Source organism: Chiloscyllium plagiosum, unplaced genomic scaffold (genome assembly GCF_037043375.1).
Source record: "Chiloscyllium plagiosum isolate Xiang-an unplaced genomic scaffold, Cpla_swu_hap1 HiC_scaffold_35, whole genome shotgun sequence".
NCBI classification, from domain to species: Eukaryota; Metazoa; Chordata; class Chondrichthyes; order Orectolobiformes; family Hemiscylliidae; genus Chiloscyllium; species Chiloscyllium plagiosum.
Window position 1 is genome coordinate 46,893,380 of NW_028270173.1, and position 15,556 is coordinate 46,908,935.

Genomic DNA, 15,556 nt, shown 5'->3' on the forward strand with positions numbered 1-15,556 from the left:
AAAGGGGAATCTGAAATCGAAATAACACACACCGGGCTGGCAAAGGGGAATCTGAAATCAATCACACACACATCGGGCTGGCAAAGGAAAATCTGAAATCGATCACACACACAGGGCTGGCAAAGGGGAATCTGAAATCAATCACACACACACCGGGCTGGCAAAAGAGGATCTGAAATCGATCAAACACACACCAGGCTGACAAAGGGGAATTTGAAATCGATCACACACACCGGGCGGCAAAGGAGAATCTGAAATCGTTCACACACACACCAGGCTGGCAAAAGAGAAACTGAAATCGATCACACACACACCGGGCTGGCAAAGGGGAATCTGAAATCGATCACACACACCGGGCTGGCAATTGGGATTCTGAAATTGATCACACTCACACCGGGCTGGCAAAGGGGAATCTGAAAGCAATCACACACACACCGGGCTGGCAAAGGGGAATCTGAAATCGATCACACACACACTGGGCTGGCAAAGGGGAATCTGAAATCGATCACACACACACTGGGCTGGCAAAGGGGAATCTGAAATCGATCACACACACCAGGCTGGCAATGGAGGATCTGAAATCGATCAAACACACACCAGGCGGGCAAAGGAGAATCTGAAATCGATCACACACACCGGGCTGGCAAAGGGGAATCTGAAATCGATCACACACACCGGGCGGGCAAAGGAGAATCTGAAATCGATCACACATACCTGGCTGGCAAAGGAGATATGTGAAATCGATCACACACACCGGGCTGGCAAAGGGGAATCTGAAATCGATCACACACACCAGGCTGGCAAAGGAGGATCTGAAATCGATCAAACACACACCAGGATGGCAAAGGAGAATCTGAAATCGATCACACACACCGGGCTGGCAAAGGGGAATCAGAAAACGATCACACACACCGGGCTGGCAAAGTGGAATCTGAAATCGATCACGCACACCAGGCTGGCAAAGGAGGATCTGAAATCGATCAAACACACACCAGGATGGCAAAGGAGAATCTGAAATCGATCACACACACCGGGCTGGCAAAAGAGAATCTGAAATCGAACACACACACACCGGTCTGGCAAAGGAGAATCTGCAATCGATCACACACACCAGGTTGGCAAAGGCGAATCTGAAATCGATCACACGCACCGGGCTGGCAAAGGAGAATCCGAAATTGATCACACACACACCGGGCTGGCAAAGGAGGATCTGAAATCGATCAGACACACCGGGCTGGCAAAGGGGAATCTGAAATCGATCACACACACCGGGCTGGCAAAGGTGAATCTGAAATCGATCACACACACCGGGCTGGCAAAGGAGAATCTGAAATCGATCACACACACCGGGCTGGCAAAGGGGAATCTGAAATCGATCACACACACCGGGCTGGCAAAGGAGAATCTGAAATCGATCACACACACACCGGGCTGGCAAAGGAGAATCTGAAATCGATCACACACACACCGGGCTGGCAAAGGGGAATCTGAAATCGATCACACACACCGGGCTGGCAAAGGGGAATCTGAAATCGATCACACACACCGGGCTGGCAAAGGAGAATCTGAAATCGATCACACACACACCGGGCTGGCAAAGGAGGATCTGAAATCGATCACACACACCTGGCTGGCAAAGGAGGATCTGAAATCGATCACACACACCGGGCTGGCAAAGGAGAATCTGAAATCGATCACACACACCAGGCTGGTAAAGGGGAATCTGAAATCGACCACACACACCAGGCTAGCAAAGGGGAATCTGAAATCAATCAAACACAAACCTGGCTGTAAAGGGGAATTTGAAATCGATCACAGACACCAGGCAAGCAAAGGAGGATCTGAAATCGATCAAACACACACCAGGCTGACAAAGGGGAATTTGAAATCGATCACACACACCGGGCGGCAAAGGAGAATCTGAAATCGATCACACACACACCAGGCTGGCAAAGGGGAATCTGAAATCGATCACACACACACCTGGCTGGCAAAGGGGAATCTGAAAGCAATCACACACACACCGGGCTGGCAAAGGGGAATCTGAAATCGATCACACACACACCGGGCTGGCAAAGGGGAATCTGAAATCGATCACACACACACCGGGCTGGCAAAGGGGAATCTGAAATCGATCATACACACTGGGCTGGCAAAGGGGAATCTGAAATCGATCACACACACCGGACTGGCAAAGGGGAATCTGAAATCGATCACACACACCAGGCTGGCAAAGGAGGATCTGAAATCGATCACACACACCGGGCTGGCAAAGGGGAATCTGAAATCGATCACACACACCGGGCTGGCAAAGGGGAATCTGAAATCGATCACACACACCAGGCTGGCAAAGGAGGATCTGAAATCGACCACACACACCGGACTGGCAAAGGGGAATCAGAAATCGATCACACACACCGGGCTGGCAAAGGGGAATCTGAAATCGATCACACACACCAGGATGGCAAAGGAGAATCTGAAATCGATCATACACACCAGGCTGGCAATTGGGAATCTGAAAGCAATCACACTCACACCGGGCTGGCAAAGGGGAATCTGAAAGCAATCACACACACACCGGGCTGGCAATGGGGAATCTGAAATCGATCACACACACACTGGGCTGGCAAAGGGGAATCTGAAATCGATCACACACCCACAGGGCTGGCAAAGGGGAATCTGAAATCGATCATACACACCGGGCTGGCATTGGAGAATCTGAAATCGATCACACACACCGGGCTGGCAAAGCTGAATCTGAAATCGATCACACACGCACCGGGCTGGCAATGGAGAATCTGAAATCGATCACAAACACCTGGCTGGCAAAGGAGGATCTGAAATCGATCACACACACACCGGGCTGGCAAAGGGGAATCTGAAATCGATCATACACACTGGGCTGGCAAAGGGGAATCTGAAATCGATCACACACACCAGGCTGGCAAATGGGAATCTGAAATCGAAATAACACACACCGGGCTGGCAAAGGGGAATCTGAAATCAATCACACACACATCGGGCTGGCAAAGGAAAATCTGAAATCGATCACACACACTGGGCTAGCAAAGGGGAATCTGAAATCAATCACACACACACCGGGCTGGCAAAGGAGGATCTGAAATCGATCAAACACACACCGGGCTGGCAAAGGGGAATCTGAAATCGATCACACACACCAGGCTGGTAATGAAGGATCTGAAATCGATCAAACACACACCAGGCTGACAAAGGGGAATTTGAAATCGATCACACACACCGGGCGGCAAAGGAGAATCTGAAATCGTTCACACACACACCAGGCTGGCAAAAGAGAAACTGAAATCGATCACACACACACCAGGCTGGCAAAGGAGAGTCTGAAATCGTTCACACACACACCAGGCTGGCAAAAGAGAAACTGAAATCGATCACACACACACCAGGCTGGCAAAGGAGGATCTGAAATCGATCACACACACCGGGCTGGCAAAGGGGAATCTGAAATCGATCACACACACCGGGCGGGCAAAGGAGAATCTGAAATCGATCACACATACCTGGCTGGCAAAGGAGATATGTGAAATCGATCACACACACCGGGCTGGCAAAGGGGAATCTGAAATCGATCACACACACCGGGCTGGCAAAGGGGAAACTGAAATCGATCACACACTCCAGGCTGGCAAAGGAGGATCTGAAATCGATCACACACACCGGACTGGCAAAGGGGAATCAGAAAACGATCACACACACCGGGCTGGCAAAGTGGAATCTGAAATCGATCACACACACCAGGCTGGCAAAGGAGGATCTGAAATCGATCAAACACACACCAGGATGGCAAAGGAGAATCTGAAATCGATCACACACACCGGGCTGGCAAAAGAGAATCTGAAATCGAACACACACACACCGGTCTGGCAAAGGAGAATCTGCAATCGATCACACACACCAGGTTGGCAAAGGCGAATCTGAAATCGATCACACGCACCGGGCTGGCAAAGGAGAATCCGAAATTGATCACACACACACCGGGCTGGCAAAGGAGGATCTGAAATCGATCAGACACACCGGGCTGGCAAAGGGGAATCTGAAATCGATCACACACACCGGGCTGGCAAAGGGGAATCTGAAATCGATCACACACACCGGGCTGGCAAAGGAGAATCTGAAATCGATCACACACACACCGGGCTGGCAAAGGAGGATCTGAAATCGATCACACACACCTGGCTGGCAAAGGAGGATCTGAAATCGATCACACACACCGGGCTGGCAAAGGAGAATCTGAAATCGATCACACACACCAGGCTGGTAAAGGGGAATCTGAAATCGACCACACACACCAGGCTAGCAAAGGGGAATCTGAAATCAATCAAACACAAACCTGGCTGTAAAGGGGAATTTGAAATCGATCACAGACACCAGGCAAGCAAAGGAGGATCTGAAATCGATCAAACACACACCAGGCCGACAAAGGGGAATTTGAAATCGATCACACACACCGGGCGGCAAAGGAGAATCTGAAATCGATCACACACACACCAGGCTGGCAAAGGGGAATCTGAAATCGATCACACACACACCTGGCTGGCAAAGGGGAATCTGAAAGCAATCACACACACACCGGGCTGGCAAAGGGGAATCTGAAATCGATCACACACACACCGGGCTGGCAAAGGGGAATCTGAAATCGATCACACACACACCGGGCTGGCAAAGGGGAATCTGAAATCGATCATACACACTGGGCTGGCAAAGGGGAATCTGAAATCGATCACACACACCGGACTGGCAAAGGGGAATCTGAAATCGATCACACACACCAGGCTGGCAAAGGAGGATCTGAAATCGATCACACACACCGGACTGGCAAAGGGGAATCAGAAATCGATCACACACACCGGGCTGGCAAAGGGGAATCTGAAATCGATCACACACACCAGGCTGGCAAAGGAGGATCTGAAATCGACCACACACACCGGACTGGCAAAGGGGAATCAGAAATCGATCACACACACCGGGCTGGCAAAGGGGAATCTGAAATCGATCACACACACCGGGCTGGCAAAGGAGGATCTGAAATGGATCAAACACACACCAGGATGGCAAAGGAGAATCTGAAATCGATCATACACACCAGGCTGGCAATTGGGAATCTGAAAGCAATCACACTCACACCGGGCTGGCAAAGGGGAATCTGAAAGCAATCACACACACACCGGGCTGGCAATGGGGAATCTGAAATCGATCACACACACACTGGGCTGGCAAAGGGGAATCTGAAATCGATCACACACCCACAGGGCTGGCAAAGGGGAATCTGAAATCGATCATACACACCGGGCTGGCAATGGAGAATCTGAAATCGATCACACACACCGGGCTGGCAAAGCTGAATCTGAAATCGATCACACACGCACCGGGCTGGCAATGGAGAATCTGAAATCGATCACAAACACCGGGCTGGCAAAGGAGGATCTGAAATCGATCACACACACACCGGGCTGGCAAAGGGGAATCTGAAATCGATCATACACACTGGGCTGGCAAAGGGGAATCTGAAATCGATCACACACACCAGGCTGGCAAATGGGAATCTGAAATCGAAATAACACACACCGGGCTGGCAAAGGGGAATCTGAAATCAATCACACACACATCGGGCTGGCAAAGGAAAATCTGAAATCGATCACACACACTGGGCTAGCAAAGGGGAATCTGAAATCAATCACACACACACCGGGCTGGCAAAGGAGGATCTGAAATCGATCAAACACACACCGGGCTGGCAAAGGGGAATCTGAAATCGATCACACACACCAGGCTGGTAATGAAGGATCTGAAATCGATCAAACACACACCAGGCTGACAAAGGGGAATTTGAAATCGATCACACACACCGGGCGGCAAAGGAGAATCTGAAATCGTTCACACACACACCAGGCTGGCAAAAGAGAAACTGAAATCGATCACACACACACCAGGCTGGCAAAGGAGGATCTGAAATCGATCACACACACCGGGCTGGCAAAGGGGAATCTGAAATCGATCACACACTCCAGGCTGGCAAAGGAGGATCTGAGATCGATCAAACACACACCAGGCTGGCAAAGGGGAATCTGAAATCGATCACACACACCGGGCGGGCAAAGGAGAATCTGAAATCGATCACACATACCTGGCTGGCAAAGGAGATATGTGAAATCGATCACACACACCGGGCTGGCAAAGGGGAATCTGAAATCGATCACACACACACCGGGTTGGCAAAGGAGGATCTGAAATCGATCACACACACCGGGCTGGCAAAGGGGAATCTGAAATCGATCACACACACCGGGCTGGCAAAGGGGAATCTGAAATCGATCACACACACCAGGCTGGCAAAGGAGGATCTGAAATCGATCACACACACCGGGCTGGCAAAGGGGAATCTGAAATCGATCACACACACCAGGCTGGTAATGAAGGATCTGAAATCGATCAAACACACACCAGGCTGACAAAGGGGAATTTGAAATCGATCACACACACCGGGCGGCAAAGGAGAATCTGAAATCGTTCACACACACACCAGGCTGGCAAAAGAGAAACTGAAATCGATCACACACACACCGGGCTGGCAAAGGAGGATCTGAAATCGATCACACACACCGGGCTGGCAAAGGGGAATCTGAAATCGATCACACACACCGGGCTGGCAAAGGGGAATCTGAAATCGATCACACACTCCAGGCTGGCAAAGGAGGATCTGAAATCGATCAAACACACACCAGGCTGGCAAAGGGGAATCTGAAATCGATCACACACACCGTGCGGGCAAAGGAGAATCTGAAATCGGTCACACATACCTGGCTGGCAAAGGAGATATGTGAAATCGATCACACACACCGGGCTGGCAAAGGGGAATCTGAAATCGATCACACACGCACCGGGCTGGCAAAGGAGGATCTGAAATCGATCACACACACCGGGCTGGCAAAGGGGAATCTGAAATCGATCACACACACCAGGCTGGCAAAGGGGAATCTGAAATCGATCACACACACCAGGCTGGCAAAGGAGGATCTGAAATCGATCACACACACCGGACTGGCAAAGGGGAATCAGAAAACGATCACACACACCGGGCTGGCAAAGTGGAATCTGAAATCGATCACACACACCAGGCTGGCAAAGGAGAATCTGAAATCGATCACACACACCAGGCTGGCAAAGTGGAATCTGAAATCGATCACACACACCGGGCTGGCAATGCAGAATCTGAAATCGATCACAAACACCGGGCTGGCAAAGGAGGATCTGAAATCGATCACACACACACCGGGCTGGCAAAGGGGAATCTGAAATCGATCATACACACTGGACTGGCAAAGGGGAATCTGAAATCGATCACACACACCAGGCTGGCAAATGGGAATCTGAAATCGAAATAACACACACCGGGCTGGCAAAGGGGAATCTGAAATCAATCACACACACATCGGGCTGGCAAAGGAAAATCTGAAATCGATCACACACACTGGGCTAGCAAAGGGGAATCTGAAATCAATCACACACACACCGGGCTGGCAAAGGAGGATCTGAAATCGATCAAACACACACCGGGCTGGCAAAGGGGAATCTGAAATCGATCACACACACCAGGCTGGTAATGAAGGATCTGAAATCGATCAAACACACACCAGGCTGACAAAGGGGAATTTGAAATCGATCACACACACCGGGCGGCAAAGGAGAATCTGAAATCGTTCACACACACACCAGGCTGGCAAAAGAGAAACTGAAATCGATCACACACACACCGGGCTGGCAAAGGAGGATCTGAAATCGATCACACACACCGGGCTGGCAAAGGGGAATCTGAAATCGATCACACACACCGGGCTGGCAAAGGGGAATCTGAAATCGATCACACACTCCAGGCTGGCAAAGGAGGATCTGAAATCGATCAAACACACACCAGGCGGGCAAAGGAGAATCTGAAATCGATCACACACTCCGGGCTGGCAAAGGAGAATCTGAAATCGATCACACAGACCGGGCGGGCAAAGGAGAATCTGAAATCGATCACACATACCTGGCTGGCAAAGGAGATATGTGAAATCAATCACACACACCGGGCTGGCAAAGGGGAATCTGAAATCGATCACTCACACACACCGGGCTGGCAAAGGAGGATCTGAAATCGATCACACACACCGGGCTGGCAAAGGGGAATCTGAAATCGATCACACACACCAGGCTGGCAAAGGAGGATCTGAAGTCGATCACACACACCGGACTGGCAAAGGGGAATCAGAAAACGATCACACGCACCGAGCTGGCAAAGGAGGATCTGAAATCGATCAAACACACACCAGTATGGCAAAGGAGAATCTGAAATCGAACACACACACACCGGTCTGGCAAAGGAGAATCTGCAATTGATCACACACACCAGGCTGGCAAAGGCGAATCTGAAATCGATCACACGCACCGGGCTGGCAAAGGAGAATCCGAAATCGATCACACACACACCGGGCTGGCAAAGGATGATCTGAAATCGATCACACACACCGGGCTGGCAAAAGGGAATCTGAAATCGATCACACACACCGGGCTGGCAAAGGGGAATCTGAAATCGATCACACACACCGGGCTGGCAAAGGAGAATCTGAAATCGATCACACACACACCGGGCTGGCAAAGGAGGATCTGAAATCGATCACACACACCTGGCTGGCAAAGGAGGGTCTGAAATCGATCACACACACCGGGCTGGCAAAGGAGAATCTGAAATCGATCACACACACCGGGCTGGTAAAGGGGAATCTGAAATCGATCACACACACCAGGCTGGCAAAGGGGAATCTGAAATCGATCACACACACCGGGCTGGCAAAGGGGAATCTGAAAGCAATCACACACACACCGGGCTGGCAAAGGGGAATCTGAAAGCAATCACACACACACCGGGCTGGCAAAGGGGAATCTGAAATCGATCACACACACACCGGGCTGGCAAAGGGGAATCTGAAATCGATCACACACACACCGGGCTGGCAAAGGGGAATCTGAAATCGATCATACACACTGGGCTGGCAAAGGGGAGTCTGAAATCGATCACACACACCGGACTGGCAAAGGGGAATCTGAATGCAATCACACACACACCGGGCTGGCAAAGGAGGATCTGAAATCGATCACACACACCGGACTGGCAAAGGGGAATCAGAAATCGATCACACACACCGGGCTGGCAAAGGGGAATCTGAAATCGATCACACACACCAGGCTGGCAAAGGAGGATCTGAAATCGACCACACACACCGGACTGGCAAAGGGAAATCAGAAATCGATCACACACACCGGGCTGGCAAAGGGGAATCTGAAATCGATCACACACACCAGGCTGGCAAAGGAGGATCTGAAATGGATCAAACACACACCAGGATGGCAAAGGAGAATCTGAAATCGATCATACACACCAGGCTGTCAAAGGGGAATCTGAAATCGATCACACATACCGGGCTGGCAATGGGGAATCTGAAATTGATCACACACACACCGGGCTGGCAAAGGGGAATCTGAAAGCAATCACACACACACCGGGCTGGCAAAGGGGAATCTGAAATCGATCACACACACCGGGCGGCAAAGGAGAATCTGAAATCGATCACACACACACCGGGCTGGCAAAGGAGAATCTGAAATCGATCATACACACCGGGCTGGCAAAGGAGAATCTGAATTCGATCAAACACACACCGGGCTGGCAAAGGGGAATCTGAAATCGATCACACACACCAGGCTGGCAAAGGAGAATCTGAATTCGATCAAACACACACCGGCCTGGCAAAGGAGAATCTGAAATCGCTCACACACACCGGGTGGCAAAGGAGAATCTGAAATCGATCACACACACCGGGCTAGCAAAGGGGAATCTCAAATCGATCACACACACCGGGCTGGCAAAGGTCAATCTGAAATCGATCACACACACCAGGCTGGTAATGAAGGATCTGAAATCGATCAAACACACACCAGGCTGACAAAGGGGAATTTGAAATCGATCACACACACCGGGCGGCAAAGGAGAATCTGAAATCGTTCACACACACACCAGGCTGGCAAAAGAGAAACTGAAATCGATCACACACACACCGGGCTGGCAAAGGAGGATCTGAAATCGATCACACACACCGGGCTGGCAAAGGGGAATCTGAAATCGATCACACACACCGGGCTGGCAAAGGGGAATCTGAAATCGATCACACACTCCAGGCTGGCAAAGGAGGATCTGAAATCGATCAAACACACACCAGGCGGCAAAGGGGAATCTGAAATCGATCACACACACCGGGCGGGCAAAGGAGAATCTGAAATCGATCACACAATACTGGCTGGCAAAGGAGATATGTGAAATCGATCACACACACCGGGCTGGCAAAGGGGAATCTGAAATCGATCACACACACACCGGGCTGGCAAAGGAGGATCTGAAATCGATCACACACAACGGGCTGGCAAAGGGGAATCTGAAATCGATCACACACACCAGGCTGGCAAAGGAGGATCTGAAATCGATCACACACACCGGACTGGCAAAGGGGAATCAGAAAACGATCACACACACCGGACTGGCAAAGTGGAATCTGAAATCGATCACACACACCAGGCTGGCAAAGGAGGATCTGAAATCGATCAAACACACACCAGTATGGCAAAGGAGAATCTGAAATCGAACACACACACACCGTTCTGGCAAAGGAGAATCTGCAATTGATCACACACACCAGGCTGGCAAAGGCGAATCTGAAATCGATCACACACACCGGGCTGGCAAAAGGGAATCTGAAATCGATCACACACACCGGGCTGGCAAAGGGGAATCTGAAATCGATCACACACACCGGGCTGGCAAAGGAGAATCTGAAATCGATCACACACACACCGGGCTGGCAAAGGAGGATCTGAAATCGATCACACACACCTGGCTGGCAAAGGAGGATCTGAAATCGATCACACACACCGGGCTGGAAAAGGAGAATCTGAAATCGATCACACACACCGGGCTGGTAAAGGGGAATCTGAAATCGACCACACACACCAGGCTAGCAAAGGGGAATCTGAAATCGATCAAACACAAACCTGGCTGTAAAGGTGAATTTGAAATCGATCACACACACCGGGCGGCAAAGGAGAATCTGAAATCGATCACACACACACCAGGCTGGCAAAGGGGAATCTGAAATCGATCACACACACACCGGGCTGGCAAAGGGGAATCTGAAAGCAATCACACACACACCGGGCTTGCAAAGGGGAATCTGAAAGCAATCACACACACACCGGGCTGGCAAAGGGGAATCTGAAATCGATCACACACATACCGGGCTGGCAAAGGGGAATCTGAAATCGATCACACACACACCGGGCTGGCAAAGGGGAATCTGAAATCGATCATACACACTGGGCTGGCAAAGGGGAGTCTGAAATCGATCACACACACCGGACTGGCAAAGGGGAATCTGAAATCGATCACACACACCAGGCTGGCAAAGGAGGATCTGAAATCGATCACACACACCGGACTGGCAAAGGGGAATCAGAAATCGATCACACACACCGGGCTGGCAAAGGGGAATCTGAAATCGATCACACACACCAGGCTGGCAAAGGAGGATCTGAAATCGACCACACACACCGGACTGGCAAAGGGGAATCAGAAATCGATCACACACACCGGGCTGGCAAAGGGGAATCTGAAATCGATCACACACACCAGGCTGGCAAAGGAGGATCTGAAATGGATCAAACACACACCAGGATGGCAAAGGAGAATCTGAAATCGATCATACACACCAGGCTGTCAAAGGGGAATCTGAAATCGATCACACATACCGGGCTGGCAATGGGGAATCTGAAATTGATCACACACACACCGGGCTGGCAAAGGGGAATCTGAAAGCGATCACACACACACCGGGCTGGCAAAGGGGAATCTGAAATCGATCACACACACTGGGCGGCAAAGGAGAATCTGAAATCGATCACACACACACCGGGCTGGCAAAGGAGAATCTGAAATCGATCATACACACCGCGCTGGCAAAGGAGAATCTGAATTCGATCAAACACACACCGGGCTGGCAAAGGGGATTCTGAAATCGATCACACACACCAGGCTGGCAAAGGAGAATCTGAAATCGATCACACACACACCGGGCTGGCAAAGGAGAATCTGAAATCGCTCACACACACCGGGTGGCAAAGGAGAATCTGAAATCGATCACACACACCGGGCTGGCAAAGGGGAATCTGAAATCGATCACACACACCGGGCTGGCAAAGGTCAATCTGAAATCGATCACACACACCAGGCTGGAAAAGGAGGATCTGAAATCGATCAAACACACACCAGGATGGCAAAGGAGAATCTGAAATCGATCACACACACCGGGCTGGCAAAGGAGAATCTGTAATCAATCACACACACCAGGCTAGCAAAGGAGGATCTGAAATCGATCACACACACCGGACTGGCAAAGAGGAATCAGAAATCGATCACACACACCGGGCTGGCAAAGAGGAATCTGAAATCGATCACACACACCAGGCTGGCAAAGGAGGATCTGAAATCGATCAAACACACACCAGGATGGCAAAGGAGATTCTGAAATCGATCACACACACCGGGCTGGCAAAGGAGAATCTGAAATCGAACACACACACACACCGGTCTGGCAAAGGAGAATCTGCAATCGATCACACACACCAGGCTGGCATAGGCGAATCTGAAATCGATCACACGCACACCCGGCTGGCAAAGGAGAATCTGAAATCGATCACACACACCGGGCTGGCGAAGGAGAATCTGAAATCGATCACAGACACACCGTGCTGGCAAAGGAGGATCTGAAATCGATCACACACACCGGGCTGGCAAAGGGGAATCTGAAATCGATCACACACACCGGGCTGGCAAAGGGGAATCTGAAATCGATCACACACACCAGGCTGGCAAAGGAGGATCTGAAAGCGATCACACACACCGGGCTGGCAAAGGGGAATCAGAAATCGATCACACACACCGGGCTGGCAAAGGGGAATCTGAAATCGATCACACACACCAGGCTGGCAAAGGGGAATCTGAAATGGATCAAACACACACCAGGATGGCAAAGGAGAATCTGAAATCGATCACACACACCGGGCTGGCAAAGGAGAATCTGAAATCGAACACACACACACCGGTCTGGCAAAGGAGAATCTGCAATCGATCACACACACCAGGCTGGCAAAGGCTAATCTGAAATCGATCACACACACACCGGGCTGGCAAAGGGGAATCTGAAATCGATCACACACACCAGGCTGGCAAAGGCTAATCTGAAATCGATCACACGCACACCGGGCTGGCAAAGGAGAATCTGAAATCGATCACACACACCGGGCTGGCAAAGGAGAATCTGAAATCGATCACAGACACACCGTGCTGGCAAAGGAGGATCTGAAATCGATCACACACACCGGGCTGGCAAAGGGGAATCTGAAATCGATCACACACACCGGGCTGGCAAAGGGAAATTTGAAATCGATCACACACACCGGGCGGCAAAGGAGAATCTGAAATCGTTCACACACACACCAGGCTGGCAAAAGAGAAACTGTAATCGATCACACACACACCGGGCTGGCAAAGGGGAATCTGAAATCGATCACACACACCGGGCTGGCAATTGGGAATCTGAAATTGATCACACACACACCGGGCTGGCAAAGGGGAATCTGAAAGCAATCACACACACACCGGGCTGGCAAAGGGGAATCTGAAATCGATCACACACACACTGGGCTGGCAAAGGGGAATCTGAAATCGATCACACACACTGGGCTGGCAAAGGGGAATCTGAAATCGATCATACACACCAGGCTGGCAATGGAGGATCTGAAATCGATCAAACACACACCAGGCGGGCAAAGGAGAATCTGAAATCGATCACACACACCGGGCTGGCAAAGGGGAATCTGAAATCGATCACACACACCGGGCGGGCAAAGGAGAATCTGAAATCGATTACACACACCGGGCTGGCAAAGGGGAATCTGAAATCGATCACACACACATCGGCTGGCAAAGGGGAATCTGAAATCGATCACACACACACCGGGCTGGCAAAGGAGGATCTGAAATCGATCACACACACAGGGCTGGCAAAGGGGAATCTGAAATCGATCACACACACCGGGCTGGCAAAGGAGAATCTGAAATCGTTCACACACACACCAGGCTGGCAAAAGAGAAACTGAAATCGATCACACACACACCGGGCTGGCAAAGAGGAATCTGAAATCGATCACACACACCGGGCTGGCAAAGGAGAATCTGAAATCGATCACACACACCGGGCTGGCAAATGGGAATCTGAAATCGATCACACAAACCGGGCGGGCAAAGGAGAATCTGAAATCGATCACACATACCTGGCTGGCAAAGGAGATATGTGAAATCGATCACACACACCGGGCTGGCAAAGGGGAATCTGAAATCGATCACACACACATCGGCTGGAAAAGGGGAATCTGAAATCGATCACACACACACCGGGCTGGCAAAGGAGGATCTGAAATCGATCACACACACCGGGCTGGCAAAGGGGAATCTGAAATCGATCACACACACCGGGCTGGCAAAGGGGAAACTGAAATCGATCACACACTCCAGGCTGGCAAAGGAGGATCTGAAATCGATCACACACACCGGACTGGCAAAGGGGAATCAGAAAACGATCACACACACCGGGCTGGCAAAGTGGAATCTGAAATCGATCACACACACCAGGCTGGCAAAGGAGGATCTGAAATCGATCAAACACACACCAGGATGGCAAAGGAGAATCTGAAATCGATCACACACACCGGGCTGGCAAAGGAGAATCTGAAATCGATCACACACACACACCGGTCTGGCAAAGGAGAATCTGCAATCGATCACACACACCAGGCTGGCAAAGGAGAATCTGAAATCGATCACACGCACCGGGCTGGCAAAGGAGAATCCGAAATTGATCACACACACACCGGGCTGGCAAAGGAGGATCTGAAATCGATCAGACACACCGGGCTGGCAAAGGGGAATCTGAAATCGATCACACACACCGGGCTAGCAAAGGGGAATCTGAAATCGATCACACACACCGGGCTGGCAAAGGAGAATCTGAAATCGATCACACACACACCGGGCTGGCAAAGGAGGATCTGAAATCGATCACACACACCTGGCTGGCAAAGGAGGATCTGAAATCGATCACACACACCGGGCTGGCAAAGGAGAATCTGAAATCGATCACACACACCGGGCTGGTAAAGGGGAATCTGAAATCGACCACACACACCAGGCTAGCAAAGGGGAATCTGAAATCGATCAAACACAAACCTGGCTGTAAAGGGGAATTTGAAATCGATCACAGACACCAGGCTAGCAAAGGAGGATCTGAAATCGATCAAACACACACCAGGCTGACAAAGGGGAATTTGAAATCGATCACACACACCGGGCGGCAAAGGAGAATCTGAAATCGATCAC